Consider the following 8,844-nt stretch of genomic DNA (forward strand, 5'->3'; position numbering starts at 1 on the left):
AATTGCGTAATGTCAACAACGTTTAATGTTTACTGTTAGTGTTTATTTTTATTAGTTTTAAATTTTGAATTTAGATTGTGTTGTATAAAAAGAAAATTACAAATTAATATTAGGTTTATAAAGAAAACAAATGAAGGTGGACGGGAGTTAATATTATTAAGTTAGTTCTTTGACCGTGATACGAAATCGCTAAAAAAATTATCAGTGCAGTTATCAAATCTACAACTACTATTTCACTAATTTTAATTTCAGTTATCTCGACTAAATGTTTTTTAACTTGTTTATCAAAGTATTTTCTATTAAGATTAGGTTCGATCTTTGTAATTAATTTAGGTAAATAAAAAACAGTATATCTAAAGATGCCTAGTGAGTAGTGTATGAACTCTTCTCTACAACAACAGTAGTCATCGTAAACGACCGATTTCCTCTACTGCTCCTACGTTGCTACGCGGTCATTACTCGGGGCACAGCTCTCTCTCTAATGTTTTATTTGATATGGTTTTTATTTTTGCTGTCCAATTGATATACAAACAAATATTCAAAATATTTATATATATATTTTTTTTAAAGTGTTCGGGTGAATGTGAATTTATTTTTATCAATTATAAAAAAAATATAAATGACAAATACTGACAGAATTGATATAGGAATCTCTTATTAATTTATTAAATAAAAATGTTGTACACAATGAACTACTTTCCAGTGTTTTAGATAGACTAGCATTAAATATAGAGACATTACACTGTGTGATCTTTTCTCTGTTAGCACTTAGTTCTAATAACTATTTTAAAATAATGTTTTCAATTTGTATTACCAAATGTTAAATAAAAAATTTAAAAAACAATAACAATTATAGCTCACATAACAAACTACTTAGGCTAAAAACTATATTAGTACCAATAAGTTAATGCTGGTGACGACTACCACAAGTTCGAATATAATGAAAACCAGTCTTAAAGCAACGTATCCCGGCTTAGTGGTCAATGCTTGGTCGTTCTGTGAATAATAAAAAATTAACACCTATTAATCTGTTTATAAAGTTAAAACTACCATTCAAACGTTCGCCTATTCTGGCTGTATGCAGAGCGCTGTTTGCTCTGCACTAACCAAAGACTTCAGTTTTATTTTTGTTTTGACTTTTGGTTGTAATAAATCGTCAATTATCGATTCACTCAAGTAAGTTTTTTAAATATGATATGTGCAACATCCGGACAGCACAATATAATCACATTTAATCTAAGTATACAAATAAGAAATATTAAATGTCGGTGTGTACTTTTTTGTTACAATATATAGATTTAGATACGTTCTACCACCAGACGAGGTGGCCGAGTGGTTAAGGCGTTGGACTGCTAATCCAATGTGCTCTGCACGCGTGGGTTCGAATCCCATCCTCGTCGAGTAGAAAAATTAGTTACTAGCTACATCACCAGACACACAACGTCTGGTAGAGTTGGTGACTGATGGGGGATTCGGTATGCCCTAATTAAATTTTTGTTCACAGCCTATTTTATTTATGAGTAAACATTTTTTTTTCATTAGACTTTATTAAACAAAACAGTAAACATCGTGTAGGTACCTTATTTACGATGCAAATCCGTACAGGTTTGAGTTTTAAAATAATATATTTTCTTTGGCATTTTTTCTGATATCTTAACACAAAGTTGTTTCAGCCAACGACTAATAGCCTATAAAAATAATAATGTATTTAAATGCTAATATACTTATAGTTGAATTTGTAATCTAAATCACCTTCCTGGCACATACGTGGGAAAATATGAAGCCTTAATATTAAATTTAAATCTGAAAGTTGCTTTGTTAAGTTTGGAATTTTGCAATGCGTACAGAAGACTTTGATAAATATCGTACTAAAATTATCTGCATTTTAATAATTTACCTGATGTATAACTATGAAAACCAATCGCAATTTCTAAAACCAATTTTCATAAATTTGTGATCATACTATGTAAAAATGGCCAAATGTATAATAATAATCAATACATGTTGTAACACGACGACCAGACACCAGTGTGAATTGTCGCGGATTTGCAATTACCCCTCAAAGCCACCAGGAGAGCACAAAGGAGTCGCTTCTTGCCCCATTCAGTTTTGACCTCGTAAAATCATATATAACGCCTCTGGGTCGGATGTCAAAATTGAGATGTTCTTGAACCGGCTTACCAACATCATATCCGGGCTACAAGACGCACCGGTTTGACATCACTTTTATTTCACTTTACAATTTTCATTCGTTTTTATTACGACTGACGACTGTCATAAATCATAATAAACAATTAAAAGTTTGAAATAAATTCTTATTTTTTACTCTACCTGACATTACCTCTACCACTATCTATCATATGAACAGTTAAAAGGACCAAGGTATTAACACGTAACACAGTCATTAAACAATAATAACTAGTTTGTAATTTGCTATGGTCGAGAGGTATTGACTTAGCAATTAAGTGTTTTGTTATGTCTGGGCCGACGATATCGTTTCAACCGCTGGACAGATTTCTTTATGCAGCATACATATGTATATGTAGATCAGAAATCGTACCTAAACGTTAAAAACTACACCTCTTTTTCTACGAAACCAATAAGATCACATAAGATATTTTTCAACTTAAAATTTGGCGTATTATAACTTTAACGAAAATTGTCAAAATTGTTTCAAATTTGTATGGAATACTCTTTATATTTAGTACTAACAATGTACATCTTTTCCTTTATTCTACTTTTCTAAGTGTAGTTATAGGACTTAAGGTCTGAATATTAGACTGGAGGTAGATCTGAAGTAAGGTTATAACATTTACAATTTTCTCACAAATCTGTGAAAAAGGTAAAATCATACTCATGAATAAAAACGGCACCAAATTATCTATGTAGACAGATCATTCTAATCGTATCCGTATCCAATACAAGAAAAAAAATCAATCGCATATCCATCTTTATAATGCTTTTATTGATGTTTAATTTACAGATTCACATCAAAGCGTCTGTTTGGAAGTGATTTCAACACTTCCAGTCGTATAATAAATAACTTCTATTCATTATTATTTAATGTACGCTACTCGAAATTTCAGTAGCGCAGTTCTTTTTACGGCGGACTTAGTGGGTGGGTAATATTGTATTGTAAAACTGTAATAATTGCACACAAAAAAATATTACATACAATAGTCTTTAATGTATGACTGGGACATTGGGTTACAACTATTACGAATCAATTATTTTACCACTGTAAATATAATATCCTTTATGCGGTATGTATTATAAAATACCGTTAATAAAGTACTTTGAATACAAATGTTTTTATCAAATTCATTTATCTACTGTAAACAAAATAATACTGTAAATCAATACTATACAACTTCTAAAACGAAACATTTAATCAGTTTTTGTTTTTTTATATTGAATTGACTTTGACGGTAGATATCATTTGAACAAAATAAATACGCCTTTGTTTTATTTGATGCCATTTTGTTTTATGGACAGTGTTATATAATAAATACATGTTAAAAAGTCATACAATATAAGTATTCATCATCATCTGTATGAATATTGTCGCGATTTTCTGAATCAATATTATTTAGGCGCTACCTACTTTTTATTTTATATTTTAATTAATTATTAAGTTATTAATGGGTAGTTGCAAGCGATAAATATAATTGGGTAAACACAGTTTCTGGAGGGTGGTATTGTCAACAGTTCATATGTGGGCAGAAGTAACATTGGTTCTCACGTAATCAAGTCACAAATACTTTGTCACTAGTATAAACAAATGTTATTTTTCTTTAAAATAGTGCGTTATTCGTTCATTACCGAATCGACTTGATGATTTAATAAGATAACTAATACCAAATTTTAATTTGCAATGCATTTAACCAGAAACTTGATTTTTGAGTTTTATTCTGCAACATTTCACTTCTTAAAAAATTGTAGTTTAATAATGCCTATAGCTGTATAGGTAAGAGGAGTCAACGGCGTTTGTAAAGTCAGAAATACTTCAGTCTTAACATGAGTAAACTTCCTATTACATTTATTACAGTTTTCAATTTGTAGATGCCATATCGGTTCAACAGATTTATCGGTAGTCGAACAATACAATTTACAACCGTATCATATTATGATTGTAGACCAATCATACAATACTATATATAGGTTTGCCGTTTGTCAAATTGTTGTTTTTAATAAGTACCTAGACATTTCTATTTTGCTAGATAGTCTGACAAATTTCTATTCAATTATCATAGATAACATTATTTGTTGAGACCTAAAATATTTTTTCTTCTATACGAAATAATTATCCGACTTAATAATATAAATCGTTCTTAAGGTGAAATAAACTATGGTCGTATAGGCGTAACGTCATTAAGCGATGGACTATTCCTACCACATATTTATTGTACCGGCTATAGAGGTGACTGAGCCTCCAGTTCTTCTCGCTTTTAACTTTTTTTATTTATTAATTATTAACCACATTTCGTGATATTTGTAATCACTGTCATTTTTTATACACTATACAGTACTCATACATTTATTTGGTACTTAATGGTTCTTAATGGGTACAGTCGTACCAATGTAAAAGTGCGATATAATATTTTTACTTTGTATTGAAACTTTGTTTTATGTAGATACTTGGTATTTTTCCCCAAAAGCGTGGACATTGTACTGGGCTGTTTGTATTTGTAAAACCATTCAGTTAGGTTATCGGTTATGGGTTTAGATTATAGATATACTTATGGAACGATGAGGTTAATAAATGCGATATACATACGTAATTTATGCCGTGGAGGAATATCTCAATTGACGAATGACAATATAGATAATTCCTTTAAAAGAGTTTAAACGGCAATCGAACTGTGACCCTAAGCGTCAGAATATATTATGTTTATGGCCACTCGCCCACGTTGCGATCGAAATCGATTTTTATACATTTTTACCTTTTTTTTTACCACTATTTCGCCGTAAGTGTCGTAAAAAAATTCACAATATATAGCAGACAAATTGGGGTAAGACTGACTCAAAACTAGAAAAAATAAAAACTCTTGTTTACTTTTAACCCAAAAATACACTATCCAGAAGAAAAGAAGTGATCATAAACCACCTAAGGTTAGGCCATACAAGAGTTACATATGACTACCTGATGAAATAAGAAGAGCCGCCAATATGCTCTACTTGCAACTCCTTACTGGCAGTCAAACACATTCTAACATAATGTAGGATATATGAACAACAACACACACTTTGCAAATATCTATTTTAACAAAAGCTTTGTGAAAAAAAAATATAGCCAATGGCCGGATTGCCAAAACATTATTTCTCAATGAAAAAAAAGTGTTGTTAAAAATACTCAATTTTTTTGTTTTGAATATTAACATGATTATCGTTTATTTATTGCAATTTATATTCAAACGCAATATATAGGACAGATAACAGAAATAAGGCGCCACTATATGAAATTGAGTAGTGTTTTTTTCTTTTAATGCTAATGACCCGGGAGTAGGCCTAGTTCGTTTTGCTTGTATTTTTAGCTCTCATAATTTAGGTTTTTGCCATGCTTAAAGGGGATGGCAGTCTTATTTCCTATAACGACCGTGCCCATGTCCATTGAGATAGGTCGCTAAGGAATTATTCTATAACAGAAAAAACAAATTTTTTGAAAACAAATTTGTTGTTCAAAAATTATTAAAACTTGAGTGGGGTATTGTATTTACACAATTTGCGGTTACTCCCACTTAGTAGTTTCACTGGTCTGTCAACGTTTCAGAATACTTGCACATTCAATCTTCAGGACTGAGAACGGTGGTCCACGTTGCTTGTACCGTGGTACAATTAAGTATTAAATAGTGTAAATGTATTGTTCATGGTATAAATAACAAGGATTAGTCAAAATTATTAAGAAGACTTGGATCGAAGGTTATCAGTCATTTTCGAATATTTGAATAAGATAAAATCAATGCAAAGATATTGGTGAAAAAAAAGAAAATACTATTGAACTCATGAAGAAGAATCGTCAGTATCAAAGGTATGTGTCAAACCACTTAATAGAGAAATGCAGACCAAAACAACAAGATACATCGTATATTATGGTCAATAATTGGAAGACGATACAAGACCTAGTCGAAAGACTAAGGATAATAAAAAATGTATTACATTTTAATAAACATGATAAATATAAAAAAATGTATGCTTTGCATATAATTAGAGATGTAATATTTGCATCTATAAAACCATTTTTCCATTAAAAATAAAATTAAACCATTATTTGAAGAAAAAAGTGATTATAACGAGGAGGATGAGAAAAAAATCGACAAAGCAAAAGTAAACGGAGATATGAAAAACAAAAATTGGTAGAGTAGGTAATAACAACCACCCACAAATTAAAATAGGGTTTCCTTGTTAAATTATTTATGTTTATATTTTATTTATACACAGAAAACATGTTTATTTTTAGGGACACAATACATTTATTTAGTTAGGTATTCCAACTATAAATATAAAGTGTCCCTATATTAACCATAATTATAGAAGATTTAACTATATGAAGGGCACAGGGGAAAAACGGTAGTTGTTACATTATGAAAATTTTAGAGTATAGCAAAAACAAAGTTTGTGAATTCCTCTACCTCTTACATAAGAACAAAAAAAATCACATTAAATGCTACTCTAATAATAAATGTATTTATTTAAACAATATTGACATAAATAAAAAAAATTATTGGCATAAATTGAAAAAAACTATTTGAAAAAAAAAATTTTCATAATGTGACAAATACCGTTTTTCCCCTGTGCCCTTCATATATTTTTCCCCATTTAATTGTTAATTGTTTAATATTTAATTGCCATTTGTTGTTTACAAAATTCTATTTTCCTATTTATTTAATTTTTTTGTTGTTAATATGCATCGTATTGCAACGCTCGATTAATTAAACATTAGACAAAGAAAAATAACTTTATAGTCCATTTATTAATATATATTAGTATCCAAAATAATAACGAAATTATTAATATTATATTATAATTTTAACATTGAATACGTTAAATAACGGACAATTACGAAGAATAACGGTTTTTTTATATTACCCCTATTCTCCATACATCTACTGTATTCACCCTTTAGAAAAATATTTAAAAACGTAACATACAATATTCACTTTTTTATTTTGATATTATAATTTATATGACAATCAATTAGTTGTTACAAAAAAATCTAAATACTTATATCGGAATATTAGTTGGATAAATTTACTCTAAGAATTTCAATACAAATAAGTACAAATTGTACTATGCAAGGAGTGCATGTTTTCTACAAAACAACAATTCTACCATAAACTACATAATTACATTTTATGTAAATAATAAAACTAGGCGTGATAAGTATTTCTACGATCTTTATACTAAAATATAAAATCTATACACGTTTTTCATCAATCCATTTCACAGTTCACCATATAATACTATTGAATGAAAAAAACTATTCCAGTTTATGACATATAAATTATATGTATGTATATCACATGTATACCGATTTAATTGTTTACTATTTAAAAAAGTCCGATGATTATAGATGGAATCAGTAGTGTACCGTAAAAAAGGCTAATAGATTAAGGACAATTTTAGAGGTTTTTTTTTGGTAATGACGTTTAGTTTTCATTTAGGTTATCTTCTTTTTTTTTTAATCGTGTTTCCCAATATTATTTTAGTTCAATAACCCAATAATTTTTTTGTTGTTTTTTATAATTGAGAAACAAGGCCCTATTTAAGCTGATTTTAAGTGATTAGGGTCACCCAGATATTTTAATAAATAGTACATACCAGAATCAGTCTGATTAGGGTCATTTATATTAAGAATATTTTGATAACAGTTTTGATGTTTTAAAGTTACGATAGATATATCAAGGAAAATTATCTGGTTTATTAAACTGTGAAGTGAAAATTGTCTACAGCCAATACTTAGAGAATGAAAAACAAACCGTTTGACCCGAGTCACCTCAATGACCTCAATTATTCCGTTTTACGGTATTATAATTATATGGCCTATGTAAGTGGGAGGGGTAGCTCCTCCAGAGTCCAGAACCTTATTTTATTAGTTAATATTAATACATACCAATAACTTCACTCAATCATGACTTCATTTTAGGAGCTTATTGTTTTCGATCCCTATAACCTATATTCCTTCTTCTGATTTCAACATATTATATCATACACAATTGTCAAAATGATTTGTTTATTTTTTCTCGTTTTCTAAGGTTGCACTTTTTGTACATGCTTTGTACTCGAAGAAAAAAAAAACATACGTCCTAACGAGATAAACGGCGAACAAGATAGAAGTACTGTAGATAATCACGCATCGTATGTATTACGAGGATAATCAGTTTTTTTCAGTTCGTCGTGTTTTTTCTCATTGAACGACGATCAATTTTTTTCATGTCAGGAGTAGCATTTTAAAAAAAAAAATTTTTTTTTTTTATTAGATTCCATTAAAAAATTTTTTTGCGAACCGACCGTTTTGATTAAAAGGTCGAATTGGGAATCGTCAAAAAAAAAAAACACACTAGCCAGAAGTACCGACAATTTTTTGTTCGAAGTGTACACAACTTCACCGATATATTTTATTCTCACTTACACACACACACACACACACACACAACTCACCTGGACGCCTCAAACTCTAATAATAGCGCTTAGTACATGCGCGCAAATATATAATAATAATATTGTACCTACCTAACGCGTTGTGTTGATATGCCGAGTGTTGCATGTCGAGTGCAACCAAGTCGACGTTGATCACGATGATCATGACGATGATAATAAATGGGAAAAAAAATGAGGGTGATACGG

At 29.7% G+C, this 8,844-nt stretch overlaps 1 non-coding gene across 1 annotated transcript; it reads left to right on the forward strand.

Moving 5' to 3' along the window:
* The first annotated feature begins 1,318 nt into the window (after positions 1–1,318).
* On the forward strand, positions 1,319–1,400 carry Trnas-gcu (transfer RNA serine (anticodon GCU)). Its single transcript has one exon. It is a non-coding gene; the product is annotated as a tRNA-Ser (tRNA).
* The last annotated feature ends 7,444 nt before the right edge of the window (positions 1,401–8,844 follow it).

Source organism: Adelges cooleyi, unplaced genomic scaffold (assembly GCF_023614345.1).
Source record: "Adelges cooleyi isolate 19-005CV unplaced genomic scaffold, UGA_ACOO_1.1 ACOO_flye_CR_arks_rails_tigmint_CR_PRNA_41, whole genome shotgun sequence".
NCBI lineage: Eukaryota > Metazoa > Arthropoda > Insecta > Hemiptera > Adelgidae > Adelges > Adelges cooleyi.